The sequence below is a fragment of the Aricia agestis genome, chromosome 18 (genome assembly GCF_905147365.1).
Source record: "Aricia agestis chromosome 18, ilAriAges1.1, whole genome shotgun sequence".
NCBI lineage: Eukaryota > Metazoa > Arthropoda > Insecta > Lepidoptera > Lycaenidae > Aricia > Aricia agestis.
In genome coordinates, this window is record NC_056423.1 from 12,908,967 (window position 1) to 12,929,841 (window position 20,875).

A 20,875-nucleotide genomic window follows, 5' to 3' on the forward strand; every position below is an offset into this window, starting at 1 on the left:
CATTGCGGCCCATACATTTAAAGAAAATTTCACTTGGAACGTAGAAGCCCTTTTCAACCTAGGGTTTTCACCTTTCGGGCACCACCGATGTAAATTTCGGCAATTAACGATGCCATCTCTAGTAAATTGGGCTTCGTCTGTCCAAAGAATCTTTTTAGGGAACTGTGGATTGTCTCTTGTTTTTCTTAAAACCCATGAAGACATAACGCTTCTTGGACGTGAATCCACATCTTGGTGTAAATGCTGCACCCTTTGATAGTGGTATGGATGCAACCCTGCTTTTCTTAAGATGCGCCAAACTGATTTCTGGGACACGCCATGACGTAATGCCAAACGTCTCGTACTGGTAGTCGGGTCACGAAACAAATCATCCAAAATTGCTTCTTCGATAGCAACATCGATAATAACACCTGGTTCGCGGTGATTCCGAGGCACAAAAAGTCCAGCGCTAGCCAGTCTTCTATGGACTTCTTGGAAATTACGGGCTGATGGCACGGGGCGTCGATTCGGAAATGCAGTTAGATAAGCTGCGCAAGCAGCTCTAGCACTCCCTCGGTACATTCCATAGTAATAATGGATATCGGCAATGTGTGCTGGAGGGAAATCACTTATACGTGGCATGGTGACCACAAAGCAAACGCGTGATACGTAGGATACGAAAACTGATAACGTTGGTAGGAGAAATACAAATAGCAGCGGCGAAAGGTTCGGAGCGACTGGCTGGCTAGGCTACAAAGCATAACGAACGTTCAAATTGTCCTTCAACAGGCCCCCCTCTTCCCCTTTCGTACTTCGACCCGCGTGCCTCTACAATGACTCACCAAAAAAAAGGTCTCTACCTGTGATAAACAATGATGCGTAGCCAAACAATGCGCATAGGCTTTTTTCAAACGGTCATAGAAACTGTTATTTTTAAGTAATAATCGTGCAATTTTTATTTTTAGAAAGCTAATAATACGTAGAATATGCTGGAATAAAAAAAAGGTAGGGTTAATAACATGATTTTAGGAGAAATTGTAAATCAATTGCAAAAATGATGAAAAAAAATCCAGATTTTCTTCAAGTTTCACTTAATTATAAATTTATAAGGTTAGTTTTCTTGGATATTTTGACTTTATGGGTACGGCTTATTATTAGTCATCATCACAAAATTTATTCCACTGCGATAACACACTTAGTTTAAAAATTATGACGTTTTATCTAGTGTTGTTCGGTTATGGTGACTTCAATAATACAAGATCGGATGTAAATACGCTGTAAGTCCTATATCATTTAATTGCCAGTAATGATCGCATTATTGATCCTGTCTGCATTTTGTACCGTATGTTATCCGAGCATTTCAACCCACATGCACATTGCACATACACATGTCTGCACAAATTGAACACACTTCCGAATTACGATAAAATTTAGCAATACATATGTCCAAAACACATACATTTCAAACACTGTGGAATATGTTATATATCTATTTATTTTATGACGCCAAGAGTCTAAATAAACATACTCTAAATAGCAAGAAGGTTGAAATAAATGTGACAACAACTGCTAGTGTAGGTATGATCGAAAACTTACCACTGGTGAGGCAACGATATCAATACTTTATAGACTACAGGCCCATGTCGAAAATGGATGGGTCATATGAACCACCTGGTGACGTATATAGGACGATATTAGAGCATAAATAATAAGATTTAGCACTATGCCGTCAATTGTAATCTGTCCAACTGAGTGCTGGTGAGAATTCAAAAGTGCATGTAGGGTAAGTACATTTTGGTCATATTATGATTCTGTACGGTATTTTTAGCATCGATAGATACATGAAAAATAATAAGAAAGCCCGCAGTGCCGTACAAAAACAATGCGCCACTTAAGTCGGTATTTTTATTTTATTTTCTGACAATTTCCATGGTAAATTTGATCATTTGATTCTATACGGCATAAGTTTCATACTGTTTCAATACAGGGGCCGTACCACGAAACCGTTTTGAGACTCAAACAATCGTACGAAAATGCCGCGTCCTACTTTAACAAACGGGAAATGACGTTGTTAGAGCGGGACGCGGCATTCTCGTCCGATTGTTTGAGTCTCAAAACGGTTTCGTAGTAGACCTACAGCTTCGAATCAAATATTCCGCAACGCCGTATAAAAATAATGCGACAATGGAAAAAAATCGAGGGTTTTTCAACCCCCTCTTTTTCAGTGGTCCGGGGGGTGATTTGAATTAACATAAAATTAATTTATTTTGAAAGTATCTTATACATACATAATATTTTTTTACATGCCTCATTGCAGATGGCGAAACTTTGAATATAATAATTACAGATTAATATGATAATTACAGACGCCTCCGTGGTCTAGTGGTATAGGACACCTCCATGGTCTAGTGGTATAGAGCGCGGCTCTTGACTCGGAGGTCGTGGGTTCGATTCCCGCGTTGGAAACATGTTATTTCCAAGTTTGGACAATGCAGGCTGACCCCCTGATTGTCTGACAAGTAAGATGATCCATGCGTCGGATGGGCATGTAAAAGTCGGTCCTGCGCCTGATCTCTCGCCGGTCGTGTTGGTCTTCCGTCCCACTAGGTTATGAGAGTAAAGGAATAGAGAGCGCTCTTGGGTACTGCGCACACACTTGGGCACTATAAAATTACTCCTGCGTAGCCAGCCTGGTTTCAATGACACCGACCACCGTCACCGAAACCGGTGTGGATGCTATAATAATTACAGCTATTCCATTATCTTTTACTAATTCCTCTTGTCTTTTAAGCTTTTGTAAAGGTTATTCGAAGAGCTGCTGCCGCTGCTTCTTCTATTTAATGATTTGATTGGTGGGTGATGTTTCTATCTGTATCATTGGTTTAATGACTGACCATCCCTGTTTGAATAATATCGGACTGCGAAGGTTCCGTGGTAGTGTTCGAACGAATTTGATTAATGCCTTTATTTAGTTCTTGCTGACTTGTTATGGTCTGAGGCTTGGAAAATTCTATGGGGTGATAATTTGAGAAGTCATTGTATTTTTGTGTGGAATTATTATTAACTTGGGGTGATTAGCTAAATGACCCATGTTATTTCACACACAAAACATTTCATGAAATCATTCGTAATACAGGGTGCAATTAAACCTTCCTGCCAAATTTTGATATATTGATCCTTGTTAAAAATAAAAAAACACGTATTTTTAATAATATACATAAAACCGTTGTCCAAATTCTTAAGTCACTTTTAACACTATTATTTTCACTATTAGTTTCGCTAATATATTTTACTTTCATATTTTGCACTAACTGTTTAACACTATCAAAGTCAACTCCACAAACATCAAGCGAGGTATCCGGAGCTGGAACCTCCAACTGCACCTCCGGTAGTTGAACCGTGACGTCTGGCTGGCTGCTGGATGTGGTGTTGGACACTTGCCCAACATAAGTGTCGCCAATTGTTGTCTCGCAGTCAGGATCAGTGGCCAATATAAAAGTACCTTGCAACTTCGTCTTAGTTATTTGGTCTTTACAATTTTCTGTTATGATTATTTCCTTCATACTGAACAGAAGCCATTGGTTTGCAGCAATTCTATAAGTTCTACTGTTTTCTAAAATGATCTGGTGTGACTGGCAACTTGAAAAGTTATTTTTCAGTAGCATAATTTGTTCTAAACAAGTTTCTTTGTATTATGCCTCTTTGTCAGCGTCGCAAAGGAACATGTTGCTGTCTAATTCTTCGCATGGACTTACTAGAGACCGATAGTGACTTATTCACAATAAGGTATGGAAATTCAGCAAAAATAATGGAAGTACTTTTAGAAAGGAAATTATGTATAGGAATAGGAATTATTTTATAGTATGTATAAGTGTTTCTATCTACTAATGGTACTTCTAAAATGAATACTACTCTATGCTGGTGAATATACGATTTTAAAATTATTGATCGTTCTAGGGCTGGCAAAGTATCATAGTTATCTGGGTAAATTAATCGAGCATGTTTTTCGACATTTAATAAAATAGACAATAGTTCCGTCGAATTAATAAAAGACTGATGGAGAGTATACAATTTACTAAAAGCGATTGATGTTTCTATTTCCATGATTATGCTGTAAGTAGTGCGAAAATTATTTAGCAATTGATACAAATTATTCATCACCGAAATAAAGTTAAATAACGTAGTTTGATTCTTATGCAAAGATTGAATTTCAGTTGTTTTAGCGTTAATTTGTTTGACATTAAAATTCATGTCGCTAGATATATTCATTAATTTATCAAAGCTACTTGCATAACTGAAATTCTATCTTCCACCGAGTGTTCTTTCTCTTGTAAATTATTAATTATTTTACTATATCTATTGCATCATTATTATCTAAATTCCCAGTAATAAGTTTTATAAAAGATCCTAATGGATTAATAATACCTCTTTTGGTTCTTAAATTAGGGAGAATTTGTGACAATCTAGACTTAGTTAATTTTATAAAAGAGCTTATTTGTATTTCTAATCCTAAAAATTCATTCTTAACCAGATAGTCTGCTTGAATTAAAGACCTATTATATTCCCCAATATTATTATCTAACTGTAACTTAATATATTCTAAATCAACCGTTTTAATGATGCTCCAGTGATCAGTCTCGGAGCTATGCCTGGATTCCTGGTCATGTTGTGAATATTGAGATGCCATGTCGGACTCGCCATTGCTAGTACCAGGAAGCACCACCTGTGGAGGCCGTTTTATGTTTTTTATTGCTACTCTAGTATTTCTATTTTTTAGCTTAACCGGTATTATATTTTGCGAAACCTCCCCAGTGACTTCAGCTTCTTAAAACCTAGGTAATTGCTTAGCTTTCCTAGTTCTAGTATTCTTCATAAATTTTTTTATCTCCTTTCTTAATTTCAGGAACCGGATTTTCTCCTCCTTTCTTATCCCTTACTTCTTTTTTATCATTTACTAATTTTTCCGCTACGTATTCGTAAGTAACCTTAAGTCCCTTCCTATGATCTTGTAATAATTTTTGCATCCTATCTCTATCATTATCAAAAACGTTTCCTGAATCCGTATGTCCAAATACCATTTCAAGAGGTGTGAAGTTAGTTGCAGTATGTCCAAATACCATTTCAAGAGGTGTGAAGTTAGTTGCAGTATGAATCGTATTATTATAGGCCATAATAGCGTAAGTCATAACACTACACGCATCTAAATCTTTCTTATCATATTTAGCAAGCCTGTAAATTTCGATTATTGTAGAATGAAATCGTTCCACAATAGCCATTGAATTTGGATTATTAGGAGTACCAACATGAATTTCAATTTTATGCAAGTTCAATAATTCCCTTATTAATTCATTATTAAATTCCGTTCCTGAGTCGCTATTTATTTTATCGGGTATGCCATACATACTGAAATATTTAATTAATGCTTTTACTACTTCTGGAGTATTTCTATTTGGTATGTCTATGGCCTGGGCTAACTTACTAAATGCGTCTACTATAGTTAAATAATATTTATTTTCTACATATAAAAGATCTATGAATAATTCCTGAAAAGGACTATTTTGAGTTTGCGTTAATTGAAGATGCGGCTGAATCGGTTTCCTTTCATATTTCATTTTTCTACATTGCTCACAACTTTTAATTAAAGCTGAAACTGTTTGTTTTATATTATTCCACCAATAATGCCTTTTTATTTTTGTTAATGTTTCATTTATACCACGATGGGCCAGCCCAATGAAAAAAAAAGTGAAATACGTTCAATTACCTGACTGATTTCAATTAAATGACTCGGCCGAACGTCGATTGAACGATCATCAATCAACGTCCAACTAGTTAACGATTTCTACTATAGCCTTTTGAAGATAGCGGACATGAAATCAGGAAAAAGAGCAATATTTATTACGTACTGCCAAGAAAAATACTTGACCAAAGCGTTTTCAGATTATCGCAGCTGTTCCTGACAATGAAGAATAGTTGGTACTGTAAGAACGCTTGGCCTAGAATCCAGCAACAACCCTTTCGTCTATGATTGGGGTTCATTTTTCATCAACCCTTCCTTCTGCCAGAGCTGCTTCTTTTTCTTTTCATGCTGCTTCAGCCATAGACTCCTCTGCAGTGTCTTGCCATTTTTCAAATAAACGTGCTTATATGATATGCACCAAATAGAAATCCATCTAAAATTGATTTTGTTCTTGTTAGTCCTTTTTTAGCTCCTATTAGCGAATGGCTTGTCCACAGTGATCCAATGGGCAGCTAAATAATATGAAGTTGTCCTGTGGAAAATAAATTATTTATAGTAAAACAGATTGGAATAAATATTTTAAGTTATTGGAGACATATTTTTCAGAATTAAATGTAGATAATATCAAATTAGAACCACTTCAGTTATACAACAGTTTCGTCAGTATTTAGTATTCTAAGATCAGTAATACTACCAAAACAAAATCCAAAGCCTTTTTAAAAACCATTGCGAAAGCCCTCTTTGTGGATCCAAAAATGTGAAGATGCGGTTCGAAAGTTAAAGGAAGCTTTAAAAAATTATAGAGCTTTCCCAGCATTGGTAACTTTATCTCTACATATTATAAAACAAAGTCGCTTTTTTTCCCCCATGTCCCTCTGTTCCCTTTAATCTTTAAAACTACACAACGGATTTTGATGCTGTTTTCTTTAATAGATATAGTGATTGCCATTAGATTCTGGTAGACCTATAATTATTTTCTTTTTCATCTTCATTTCTCTTTCATTATTCACATTTATCTGACATGCACGGAACGTCTGACGGAATGGCTGACGTAAGGCATCCATTACACGCTCATGCAAGTGACAGTCAATTCCGTCAATCATTAATTAATTATGTGTGACTGATGGTGACTGATAGACTGACGAATGGTATTAGACGGTCACTTGATTCTCTTCAGTTTTATGTCAGTCAAAGTCAAAATTTTCAAAGTATACGTTATATATACTTAATTGGACATATAAATACCGTAATGGCTTTATTTATATGAAAAATTCTTGAATGCTTTTGATTGTTCATAAAAAAGGAAAAAATCAAAGTTTTTCCATTTTTTCAACGGGGATCCCTTCTAAGCCCTTTTAAGATTAGCTCGAAAGAATTTTAAAAAAATACTTTTCTTGTTTTGAAAAAAAATCTGCGTTTTTATGTTAACATTAAAATGGTGACTATTAAGAAAAGCATAACAATTAAATAAACTAGAGATCGCCCAATGGTCGAAATTCGACCTTACTAATTATTGACTTCACCATAGTTTTTTCAATTCTTGTCTCTGGGACTCAGCTGATCTCAGACTGGCCGTTTAAGCTTTGTCTAATAGTATCTAAAATTAAATAAAAAAAAAAACAATAATTTCATTTCAGTCATTTTTCCTAGTAGTAGTGTCGTAGTGTGTGTAACGTTTTATTTGTTAAAAATATATATGATAAAAGCATGATTTTAAAATAATATTAGCTCGATGCACTCCTTCACCATATAAACTATAACTGTGCGAAATTTCATGCCCCTACGTTTCCCCATTTTTCGTAAAAAGGGTTACAAAGTTTTTCTCTCACGTATTAATATATAGATTGTTATGGATACGGGCACGTAGTGCCATCTAACGTCAAACCAGCGAAACTTATCGAGGGAACACCGACTACATAAATCCCCTACTCAATACTAGATGGTGTGAGGTGCGCAAGTACATGCTCGAACCTTCTAGAAAAGTCCAACTGGTGTCAGAAGTGGGATATATGTTGACACTACGTGTCCGTATCCATAACACTACTCCCCTTTTTGGTCGAGCCTCCGGTTGGGGTTCGTTATTGACAGGGACGTGTGGCCTAGTGGCGGGTATGTCCCAAGTGTCATTTTTTCGAACCGTGTGGCGACCTCTTCTAATACCCTGCGAAGGGCAATCGCCGGTGCGGACAAGGTGTCATAAAGACCGTGGTTCGTTGGGTTGCGGCGCGTGCAAGGTTGTGCTTCACCTCCGTCGCATCGACGTAATCGCCTAGCCCACTCAGATAAGCTGCGGCTCCGGCTCCTATCATTGCGTTGCCATATCCTTCAACAAATTGGATCAAGTTCTTTTGATCGCGTGTAATTGTTCCGTGCTTCCTAGCGAAAAGAGCTAGTTTGTATGAGAAAGCCACTACGTGGTAGTAGGCATGGGCCCACGGTAAGAAGCTCTTCGCATAAGCTCTATCACAGTCCGATATGGCTCGGTACTCCTCTTCGATGAGGCTAATGTAGTCTGCGGCATCTGGACTAAAGTCCTTCGACGCGTCCTTCGAACCCTAGCACGTAACAGTATTTTCAGAGCGAAGTAACCACTCCTCAAGTAGGGGAGACCGGGGCAATATGGGATACTTAAGAGAAAAAACGTCATATAATGAGAATAATACTGTTTATTAAAAATCTCTTTCAAGTATAACAACACTTACATTTATAATTAACATAATTAAAATCTTTTTTGGCGCTAAATCACATACTTTTTTGGCAATTGAGAAATAAATGGCACATGTCAAAATTCCCGTCTTGCCCCGTGAACGGGGCAAAATGGGAAACGCCATGGGGCATAATGAGTACACTTTTAATCTGGTTGGCAACGTTTACATATTATATGTGCCTCTTCATCGTCATCGTCTACGCCTGCGCAGGAATTATGGGCCCAGCCAAAGCACACGCTACAAATAACCCATCCTTCAGTGGACTGATGGTGATAATTTATTTTTTGATTCTGGTTTATTGATATGTCTACTTAGTACCTATTTTTTTTTATTCCTTAATATCAATATTTAATCAGTTAAAATATGTTTTTAGTTCACGTGGCAGATTGCAGCAAATCACGCGAAACGCGAACTATGCGGTTTTACCGTTACTTTCGCCGCTCAATTAAAGTTATAAGGATTATTGATAAAGTTCCAAAAGTTAGGATTTGTTTTAGGAAATTTCCTGCTCTTTAAGGATCTATTTTCAAATTTTGACTATCTCAAATAGTTTATGAAATATTAAAAAAAAACCAAACCCTTCTTTTTTTGTTTACTTTATTGTTTATAACTTTTGCAATTTTTTTCAGCCCCTGTTGGAATTTTGATAGAATGTTCTAAATGATATTCCGAATCGAATGAGACCAAAATCATAATTTTCGGTGCATGAGATCAGGTTTCGAGGAAAATGGCACTTGTTAACTAGAGTATTAATGGTTACGTGTTTTTTGTAAGCAGCTCGATTTTAAACACATTTGGGATATTATGATATCCATCATGATGGACCTTCTCTACATGATAAAGGGAGATTATTTTATCACAAAAAAAAGATGTTGCTAATACATTTTCCGAGTTATGTTATGCGTTTTTTAATTCAAGAGCCAGCCGATGTGACCACTTAGAAAGACAAGAATCAATAGAGGAGAGCAGTAAAACATCTTTGCAAATATATTCCACCTGGTTGATGAACAGCTTTTCATAGCTTTTGCTATATCTCTTAATCTCTTTTTGTAGCTAGTTTATAGTTCAGTTCAGTCTTTCCATGCCCCGCTTCAAAAAATGACCACGTTGTAGCCGCAAAGCCGTAGTCAAATATTGGCAATACTGAGTGGACGGGCCGTCAGAAAAGAAATGTCCTAAGTTAATAGATTCATACTCACTCCTTATCCATTGCATAATTGGATCCAAATGAGCCCAAATTGCAGCAGGCTGATGACAAGTGGATGAAGAAATTGTGCAAAAAGAGTTTGATTTATACTTCTTTTCCAAGTCGTGAGTATAGACAATGACTGTATGTAGAGATACTTGATTTCTAGAGCCCCCAAAGTGATGTGATTGCACCTCTTCGTTATATTTACAGTTGTAGTTTTCACTAAAGTCAACAACTATGGCGCATTCATTGGGTTGTAAGTTGTCCAAGCATTCCCGGAAATTATGGAACTGAACTTTTATATTATATACGTGCTTTTTAAAATTGTTTTTTATACTTTTGAACTTCTTCCCATCTTTCTCATAAACTTTTTCTTTCCTTATCCTTTGGCTATATTTGATTGTACCTTTAATTTTTTCTTCGTTGTAAGCTTAAAAAAGATTTTGTTTTTACACGTCTTGCAGTCATTATACATACAATTTTTTGACCGATCATCATTCATCGCACACTGTTACTTTAATGATATCACATAAGTTGTCGCTTTGAATGATCCCTTGTTTCTTCAGTGCTTGGGTTTTGTAAGCAAAATTGATGTGTGTTTTGCATAAACAAGTTTCACGACCATCAGCAGAAGGTCTTAAAACAAAAAATGGGCGATTTTTCGTAAAATAATAGTAAGAACAGGAAACCCCTGGATTTTCTGCTTTGAAATGTTTGTGCAAACTTTTCATTGTATCGAGCAGGAACCTTTTCTGAAGTTTGATTCCGTTTCGGGTTACGGTCTCTTTCTTACCTGCAGTTGCTCTTGAGATGTCATCTCGCAGAAAAAACCTATGAATTTTCTTTTTTAGCAATATGGCGTTATTGTTAATTGACACCTTGGTTGTATATTGCCGGTTTATTCCAAATACTTCATTTATCAATTCATTCCTCTTTCTATATTTTACTATTCGATCATCCTTTAGTATGCTCTTTAAAAGGCGCTACTCACACACCTGCCGCAGGGGCAATCTAGGGTGCATGGCGGTTGTGGCGATATCGGGAGTATCTCTACACACTTGCCTGCCGTGCAGTGTTTCCGAGTAAGCTGAGCTGAGCACACGTATTGAGAATGGCACCCGTATTATCGACCAATCAAAAGATTGGAGTAGCCTTGGCGCTTTCTGTGGTGCTACCTCAAAAAAAAAGGAAAAGGAGATACTGGGTGAAGAAATGGCTACTGAAAAGAAGTGAGTTATGCCACATGAATATTATAAAAGAACTGGAAGTAGATGACTTCAATAACTTTTTACGGACGGATTTTGACTCTTTTGAAGAGCTTCTTGCAATGGTGGCACCATTTATAGAAAAAAAAAATACATTGATGCGGAATGCCGTAAGCGCTAGAGAACGATTAATTGCTACGCTTCGGTTTTTGGCCAGTGGACAAACCTACGAGAATTTGAAATTTAGTTGTATCATATCACCACAATTGATGTCAACAATGATTCCTGAGACTTGTTGGGCGATTTACAATTGTCTGAAACATTATATAAAGGTAAGTTTATATAAAGTATAATTATAAAAAGTAAACCTACATGTTAGAAATTTAATTTCCCGAAATTCTAGATAAACTGTTTTTTCTTGTAAGTACTCAACCAAGATTCAACCACAAAAAAAAACAATCACAATCGGTGAAATATTTTTTATTAATACGGTAACAAGTTATAGGGGAGAGGGGGGCACCTTTGAACACTTTTTAGTTATTAAATTATATTTCTCATATGGTGTTATAAATCAAGATGTATTATATTTTATAAATAATTATGGGGTTTATACTAAATAATAAAAATGATATTTATTTATTTTGATCCATCAAACTAACGTAATTTCCATTTTTTAAAAACCATATTTTGTTCAAATCCGCCCCATCTGCGGGGCACATTTGAAACCCCTAGGGGCAGTATTGAAAAACCAGGATAAAATAAAAACCACGTCACTTAGAACTTAATCAACACTATATTTATGTTATTTGCATCTTATATTATCATTGAACATAGCCATATATACCTACACTAGTTATTACTTAAATAAATTGTATAAAACTCTATACAGTCTGGGGCAGTCTTGATCAAGATTTAACTAACTTACAAGTCATAAAAGAGATCAATATGAATATTGCAAAACAATCTTATAAAATATGTACCTTTGTGATACCTATCTTAAAAATATGACTTATGAGTCTTAGGAACGTACTTTAAAAGCTTTAAATTATAAAATAAACAATCAAAATAGCCTTAAAGTCCAGTAAGAAAAAACATAAAAATTAAAAAGAAACAAATTAAAACATTGGAAGATAAATCTTATCCTAGCCTAAATTTACTAAAGTTAAATTTGAAGGTTAAAAGGGCAGCTGTTCGTGAAGTTCCGGCAGTAGGACATGGTTTTGGAAGTTTCTTCACAATATCCGTAATAGGAATAAATGATTGATCTTCTTTGTCAGGGAACAAAAATTTATAACCAAACTTCTTTTTCATAAAAGAAACTAAAAACATCCTTTCGTCTTTTCTTTTAATAATAGCCACAAAATACATTTGTGCATCATTTTTGATAGAGTGACATTTTACCATCACATAATCATTTTCATTTAAATCCTCATATCTCAAATATTGAAATGATTCTCCCTCGGCAACTTGAGCATCAAACTCAGAACTACTTAGACTGTCACTTGCCTCCATATCAGAATCATCATGCAAAGATATGTTTCCATCTGATTCTGAGTTTGATTGATCACCTCGCGAAGTTTTCTTCCTCTTGGATTTTGTAGAAGTATTTTTAGCCATAGATTTACCTCGTTTTGATAAAGGAACAATTGAAGGTTTGCGTTTAAGACGGTCTAGATATGCTGCTTCTATTGCGAGTTTTTCTGGAGTGTCAGTTAAAATACGTGAGGAACCTTTCTTTCTTCCTTTTCTTCCAGTACGAGGAGCCGCTTTTGGATAAGGTCTTATTGCTTCAGGAGTTATTAACCCTATTGGAGCTTTATCTGTTGTCTCAGTGGTTGTTGCAAGTTCATCTACTTTATGGTTAAGTTCACGGGGAGGTTGAGATGTAGGGTTTGTGATTGTGAGTTGACTCATATTCTCAAAATTAGCAACAACCGGACCTATATCAATAGCTTTGGTGGGTGTAATTACAGGTTGATCAACTTCTATATCTTCGGCATCAGTGGCGTCACTGTCGATTGCGGATGGTGCAGGAACAACAATTTGAGATACTTCAATGGCCTGAGCGACTGTTATTACAGGTTGATCCACATCAAGATCTGCAGTATAAGGGGCATCATTGTTATCGCTATGAGGCACAGAAGCACTAACCTGAAGTGACATCTCATCAGTTTGATCAATCGCTACATTTTCTGATGCAACAATCAAAGGTGCTTGTTGCGCAGGAACTGGCCTATTAGTCACTTCTGAACATTCAAAGTCATCATCTGTGAATTTGTTTCTCGAAAATGGATATATCCCTGCCGCAGAAAATCCCGATGTGATGTTATTGATAGTGTGTGAAGCATTATATGCAGGAGTAACAATACTCGCCAGATCGTGAATAGTGATGGTTCTACCCGGATGATTAAGCAACCAATCATTTTGAGCGACTGCAAGCTTTGCTTTAAAAGGACTGTTTACTGCAACGTCAAGTGGCTGCAATTTATGAGTGCAGTGAGGAGGAAATGTTAATAATACCATGCCATTATCTCTCGAAAAATTTATAGCGTCTATTGTGCAGTGGCTCTCGTGATTGTCAAGTAATATTAGTATTTGGTCATCTTTCGTGCATCTAACGGTTTCTTGTATATGTTGAAGAACTTTGAGAAATAAAGGCCCTGTCATCCAACCACTAGACGGACTGTTAGCAAATCCAACGCTTCCTACAGGAGCTCCATTAAGCATCGAGTCATGGAATCGGGCCCTTGGAAAAATAAATACTGGGGGAATGGTATTTCCCACAGCATTAACAATGGCACACATAGTGATAAGTTGGCCTCGTTCGGCTGAAACTCCTTGTCCTACTTGTTTTTGTCCTGTTTTAGCTATTACATTAGGCGCTTGTACAACCGTCATTATGTTAGTTTCATCCAAGTTATAAATGCGAGCTGGAGTAAAATTTCCTCGTTGTAATACTTTTTCATAGTTATTATAAAACATCATAACGTTATGTCTGTTAAAACTAGTAGATCTAGAAAGGCTTGTATTTTCGGGTTTTCGTAATGATAAAATAGGATGCCTCTTCATGAACCCTTTCATCCATTCAATACCCGCCATCTTATTGCATATCCACTTCTCAGGACACTTGTGTAATGCATTAGCATATTGGTATGCCAATTCTCTCCTTGCACGTAGGTCAGGCCGTAGTTCATTTTAGACATTCTTAAGAAATACTTTTCGAGCATATATTCCTCATCATTTGTAAAAACTTGACAAACTGTGTGTTTGCTACTATATTCTTTAGATTTGGGAGTAATATTCTCTTTAAAATTTTTAACTCTATAGTATAAGGTAGTTGGTTTTATGTTATATATAGCAGCAGCAGTTCTCAGCTTCATACCATTGTTGACAACACACAATACAGCTCTTTCCGCATCGTCTTCATTTACAGAATTTTCTTTTTTCTTTTTGTAATTTCTTACCATGATGACTGAAACAAGAAACCAATAAAAAATTAAAAATCTTATGATGGATTCGTATTAACTTGGTTAGGTACCAATAGGGGCACTTTTGAACATTTTATTCAAAAGTGCCCCAACAATTTTGTTCAAATCTGCCCCAACACCATCTTGCTTAAATAAACATCTCGGGACGAAAAACTTACTTAAGTTCAAATTAATTTTCATTTGTAATACTCGGCATATACTTTAAACAACACAATAAAATAATAATAACTTGAAAATAATACTCACCTTGTAATTAATTTGATTACAAATAAAAAAATATTTATTTACTATGGCCTTCGTAAACAAACCGGCGAATGATTTTCAAAATGACATTGACATTGACGTTAGTTGGGAACTGACAGACGTTTAGGACGGTGTTACCAGTATTAAAATGGTTTCAGAGCTTGGGAATGGTAAAGGATTCGTTCATAAAACAGAGAATTCAAAACTGCCTCTGTTCTAAACTGCCCCCCTCTCCCCTAGGTACCCAGTTTCCAAATATTTAGTTAATTGTGAGAATTTTAAAGGATAGGACATTATCATTTTAATTACTTTTTGTGTTTAAATATAAGAAAATCTTTAACTTTAGTGAAACTACCTTCCACTAAATTATTATTATTACTAAAATTAGTGTTAGGGAAATCAATGGTAATATCATCATATTGAACCTCAGAAAGTTGTGAGGATTGTGTAGGAGTAGGAACAGATGCATAGGCTTGATGTTGTGGGGATGGAGTAGGAGCAGAAGAGTATGATTGATATTGTGGGGATGGAGTAGGAGCAGATGCGTAGGATTGATGTTGTGGGGATGGAGTAGGAGCAGATGCGTAGGATTGATGTTGTGGGGATGGAGTAGGAGCAGATGCGTAGGATTGATGTTGTGGGGATGGAGTAGGAGCAGATGCGTAGGATTGATGTTGTGGGGATGGAGTAGGAGCAGATGCGTAGGATTGATGTTGTGGGGATGGAGTAGGAGCAGATGCGTAGGATTGATGTTGTGGGGATGGAGTAGGAGCAGATGCGTAGGATTGATGTTGTGGGGATGGAGTAGGAGCAGACACGTAGGATTGATATTGTGGGGATGGTGTAAGAGTATTAATAGGTACTGAATGAATGTACGGATTATGATATTGGTTTTTCAAAGTGATTGACGATTCTTCTGTTAGTTTTCCAAGTTGCCCATAGAAAATGACTTCAGATACTAATTTTTTTGCAACAACTTGCTGGTGTTTACTTAAATTTTTCAATTGAATACCATAGCCCATTCCTATGACTTCCCATTCATCTGTAGTGGTTAGAAGTTTTTGAGCAGTATCAAATAGTTTCTCTTGTTTTTTTTGTAAGTTGAATCGCGGTTTTCTTGGGGCAGGTTCTTCTTCTGTTTTGTCTAGCTTACTTGGACGTTTTAGGTTGAGTGATTGACTACCAGATGGTTCATCCAATTCCAAACTCTGTGAAACCTGAAATATTAAATTTCTCAATTACTGTTTGTTTCAGATGCCCACATCGGAAACTGAATGGAAGAACACAGCAAAAATGTTTGAAGAAAAATGGAATTTCAGTCACTGTGTTGGAGCAATAGACGGAAAACACGTAGCTATAGAAAAGCCCCCTGGTAGTGGCTCGTGTTTTTTTAATTACAAACAGTTTTTTAGTGTAGTACTTTTTGCCATTGTTAATGCAAATTATGAGTTTATGTATGTACACACTGGCATAAATGGAAGCGTTTCTGATGGTGGTGTAATACAACATACAAAATTTCATGAAAAACTAATGAAAAGCCAGTTAAACCTACCACCAGCTTCAACGTTACCAAATAGTAATATTACAGTGCCCTATGTATTTGTAGGAGACAGTGCATTTTCTCTCAACAGACACGTGATGAAGCCCTATCCATTCAAGAATATAAACCATGAACAAAGAATATTTAATTATAGGTTATCTAGGGCAAGACGGGTAGTAGAAAATGCTTTTGGGATACTGGCAACACGTTTTAGGATATTTCGCCGAAAAATAAGTGTAAATGTTGAGAACGTCGATGCTATTGTTCTAGCATGTTGCGCTTTACACAATTTTTTAAGAAGAAAATCAAAAATCTATTTGACAAATTCATGTACAGATTCTGAAAATACAAACGATCGAACTTGTCGACCAGGTGATTGGCGGGCAGAATCATTCGAATTAGTATCAGTTGCGCAAAGAAATGAAAAACAGCGCAACGATGAAGGAAACTACGTTAGAAGTCAATTTATGTCGTATTTTAACGGACAAGGCAGTGTTGATTTTCAAGAAGACATGTTACGAGTAATATAAGAGCATTAAAATAGTTTTAATGTTGATGAAATACTTAAGTACTTATACCTAATATTTAGAAGTAATTCTAATAAATATATATAATTGTGCCAAGTGATTTTATTCTTGTTTTATTTTAACCTCTTAATCCCCAAGCGGTCGCATGCGACCGCGCCAACTGTAAAGAGCTATGTATTACCTCGTCAGAGTCCATTGTATCTACTCCCGTGCGAGATGGTTCAGTAGTCTCTTCAACAAAAGTAAAGAGATTGTAATACCAAAGAGATGGTTTGTACACATCATCGCTGCCAGATCCTGTTTGTTTTGAAGAATTAACCTAAAAAAGATAACACATTGAAATGAAATACAAATACCTACTAAAAAAATTTTCAAAACACAATTTTGAATAATCATTACTTAATTCAAAATACGTACCTTTTTTAACACCCGAAAAAAGGATGTCCGCATATTTTCAATTTTTTTTTGAAAGCCGGCAGCTCCATGTTGGTTTTGAGTTCCCCAAAAATTTCAAACATTAGTGTGAATGTTTGCTGCCTCATGTCGCGGTTAAAATAATGTTTATGATTTTTATCCCACATGTGAGGTCGGTCTTGATAAACTTTTATAATTCGCGTCCAAACTTCGCGTTCGTTGTCGGCCGCCATCTTGATTGTACGCTATGTATACGTGCACTCCGTGTGACAGATACTGATAAACTGACTGAGAAATTGCCCCAATCGCGCTACACACGCAGTGACGGCAGGGACGACTTAGGGATCAAGGATGGTCTCGCGCCCCTGCCGCCCTGCCGCAGGGCCAATCCTCCAAATTGCCCCTGCATGCCTACACACATCACAATTAAGGATGCAATTAAGGGTCATCCCCACTCCTACACCCTAGATTGCCCCTGCGGCAGATGTGTGAGTAGGGCGCTTTAGAGTAGTTTCTGTTTAATATTTTTAGTTTTATGATATGTGTCTCTAATAGAACTTATCAGGAGTCTATAATTTTTTCTTTCCTTGTTCATTTTCGTCTTCACTCTCTGACATATTTTTTTACTGCGAGATAATCGTTTTCTGAATTTATCACATTTCTTCTTTTATAACTGTATTTCCTTTTCCATTTTTTTATTTTCTCGATACAATCTACTTCTGTTACTTTTGACCTTACGACGGCCGCGTTCACGTGCTAAATTTGAAGATGGTGATCCACCAGGTAAAGGGGACCTCGAATGTTCTGCACGTCGGGTGTCGGAGAAGTTGGTGGTGTTTCAGCTATAACTGCTTGTAGATTCTTCTTTCTTTGACGATTTTCTCTCTGCCTCAGTTTCCAGATAGTATTTGCATTTCTTTTTTCTTTAGGCGTCAAATCTTTAACAAGCCGTTTTGTTTGATGGTAGTGCTGACGGTGTTTTCTTTTCCTTATTTTGTTTCAACCGTTCTTTGTATCTCTTTTGTGTCTCGGTTGGAGTTAACGCCATTTTAAAATGATCCAGAAATCTGGAAAAAAAGGGATATACATTTGTTAACAATATAATATGATAAGGCGCAGCGCAGACGACAGACTATCCGTGACGCACTTTTTAGTCTGTGGGAAATAGAACCTATACAATTATATGCAGTAACGCACACGATGCGCAATAAGTCCGCATAAAATTGCATAGCTTCTATTTCCACAGACAAAAAGTGCATCACGGATAGTCTGTCGTCTGCGCAGCGCCTAATCTGAACCTTGAAATTTATATTAATTAGTACTACGCTTCTTGAATTAGACATACACACGCACTAGTTTTTTGTTCTTTTACAACAACCGTAGCAAGTTGGATCGCATTTACGTAAATACGTATTAATATTTTTTAGTTTGCAGCTATTACAAAGATAATTGAGAAAATATTCATGAAATTGTCTGTTGAGTTACCGTTGGCGTCTTTCAAGTTACCACAAAAGTAACTCAGTACACAAGTAACTCAGGTGACATTTGTCAGTATTTTTCAATTTTTTTTTTTTTTTTATGAAATAAGGGGGCAAACGAGCAAACGGGTCACCTGATGGAAAGCAACTTCCGTCGCCCATGGACACTCGCAGCATCAGAAGAGCTGCAAGTGCGTTGCCGGCCTTTTAAGAGGGAATAGGGTAATACGGGAGGGTAGGGAAGGGAAGGGAAGGTAGTTGAGGGTAGGGAAGAGAATAGGGTAGGGTTTAGGGGATTGGGCCTCCGGTAAACTCACTCACTCGGCGAAACACAGCGCAAGCCCTGTTTCACGCCGGTTTTCTGTGAGAACGTGGTATTTATCCGGTCGAGCCGGCCCATTCGTGCCGAAGCATGGCTCTCCCACGTATTAAAATGAATTATACTCAGTATTAGTTATACTCGTATATACCAATCAAAATGTTTATTCTATGTCCTTGAAATACAATACGATTCAAGAAATAAATATCAGTACTTACCGATAAAATCGCGGTAACTCAGCCGACAGCGATTAAACACACGCACTACCTTCGAGAGCTCGTCGCCGACTGACGGCCTGTCGGCATTGTCAAAGGACTTCGCCGCCGCGCCGACCGAGAGGCCACCAATATTTTTACTAGGTGGTGACCGAATTATTGTCCTTGTAGGTTTTTACGTCTTCAAGTTTTAAAGGTAACTCAGTAGACCAATATTAAGAAAAAAATATTTGGACAGTAATTCTTGATTTTTTTGCAGAAATGTATATCAACTGGTAGCATTTATTAATTCGAAATACTAAAGTATAAACTTTATTTTATAGAATATAAAAAAATTAGGCACAGTTTTCACGGAAAATATGTGATTTTGCGGTGAAGTGTATTGACATCACGCGTTTTGGACAGCAATAATTTGTATGGAAGAAGAATTTGTCAATGAAGCTACCACATAAATTGTTTTAATTTTAGGATATTTTTGAATAAAAACGTATAAGTCACAATGATTTACAGTCTAATAATACGCGAGTACCTCACATGATGTTAATTTCAATAGATTTATGGAGTTTTGTTCAAAAACCGAGGACAGCGAAATGTGGGTCGAAAAGTTGATAGACCCAGGTACAATATAATTAACCGAACTGCACACAAAGGCGGCCTTATTACTTTAAAACAATATCTTCCAGGGATTTTATACACATCCTAAGATAAAATATTTACCAAAAAAATATTCAAGTTCTTCCTAGTTTATAAAATTATAACGCACAAATCAATGAAAAATACTGACACCTCCGGGTCAGTCATAACCATGTTTATCAAATTATCTGATGGTTTTTCTGTTGCTACTGTATACAAACGTATTATGCGATTTGCAAGTATAAGCCAACGAGCATGAGACAGTCTATCTGGACACCTATTAGCCAGATCTTCTGAAAAGTCGCCTGATGTCTAAGCCAATTTGAGAATGTATTCTTCCTCTTAGATCTATTCATCTTAGAAATATGTAATGCTTATACACTTAGACACAGATTACATGCATATAGTGCAGTATACGTTTTAAGTTATACCAACACAAATATCATATAATATCATACTTAATAACTAATTACAAAGTGTGCAATGTACTGGAATGCAAATTCATCTACAAGCAAATATCATGCACGTATGCATCCTAGCCCCGTGGGGCTAGCCTCTAGCTTCAGTCGTAGCCCGAAGTCTTGGGATCAGTTTACAACTGCTAGGAGACACAACATAATACAATTTTATACACGTACAACTTTCAATTTCAAACTTATCTAGAACATAAAGTATAGCACTAGTATTATCACTATACCTGTTGCACTGTATATGGGCGCTGATTTTCATTTCTCCCTTGGTTCAACCCAAACTAAAGAAAAGATAACCCGACTTGCTTATTAAAAAGCTTTGTGCTATGCTTCTTTTAGTCCTGGTATATCGTATAGCACATATATGTACAGCATGACCACCGCTGCTATCAAGCAAAACAACATCTCATACAAGATGCACGTGGCTTATCTTACTATCCATTGCAATTTGTTGAGCGGATGCACTGTTCGCTCCGTTTTGAGCTATTATGATCTCTTGCTCCTTACTTTGGTTCTTTCTCATAATGCTTGCGAATACCCGTAAAGTACTGATTATTACAAAAGTGAAACATTATATTAATTGGACAATTTATGCTTACTCTATTGCGCAGCAAGACAATACTTGCTATACTATTTTTTATTTTAATTTATAACTAGAATCAGCGTTTACATTTATATTAGCCTCCTTTAGTTGGCTTTCGGATCTTTGCCGCGAGCGACCACGACCGAT

The 20,875-nt window shown here is 36.5% G+C and overlaps 1 long non-coding RNA gene across 1 annotated transcript; it reads right to left on the bottom strand.

Annotated features, from left to right (window-relative positions):
• Positions 1-9,059: 9,059 nt before the first annotated feature.
• On the bottom strand, positions 9,060-13,835 carry LOC121735832. Its single transcript, XR_006036923.1, has 3 exons — positions 13,824-13,835; positions 12,299-12,304; positions 9,060-9,165 (listed from the first exon to the last, which is right to left on the bottom strand). It is a non-coding gene; the product is annotated as an uncharacterized LOC121735832 (long non-coding RNA).
• Positions 13,836-20,875: the final 7,040 nt, after the last annotated feature.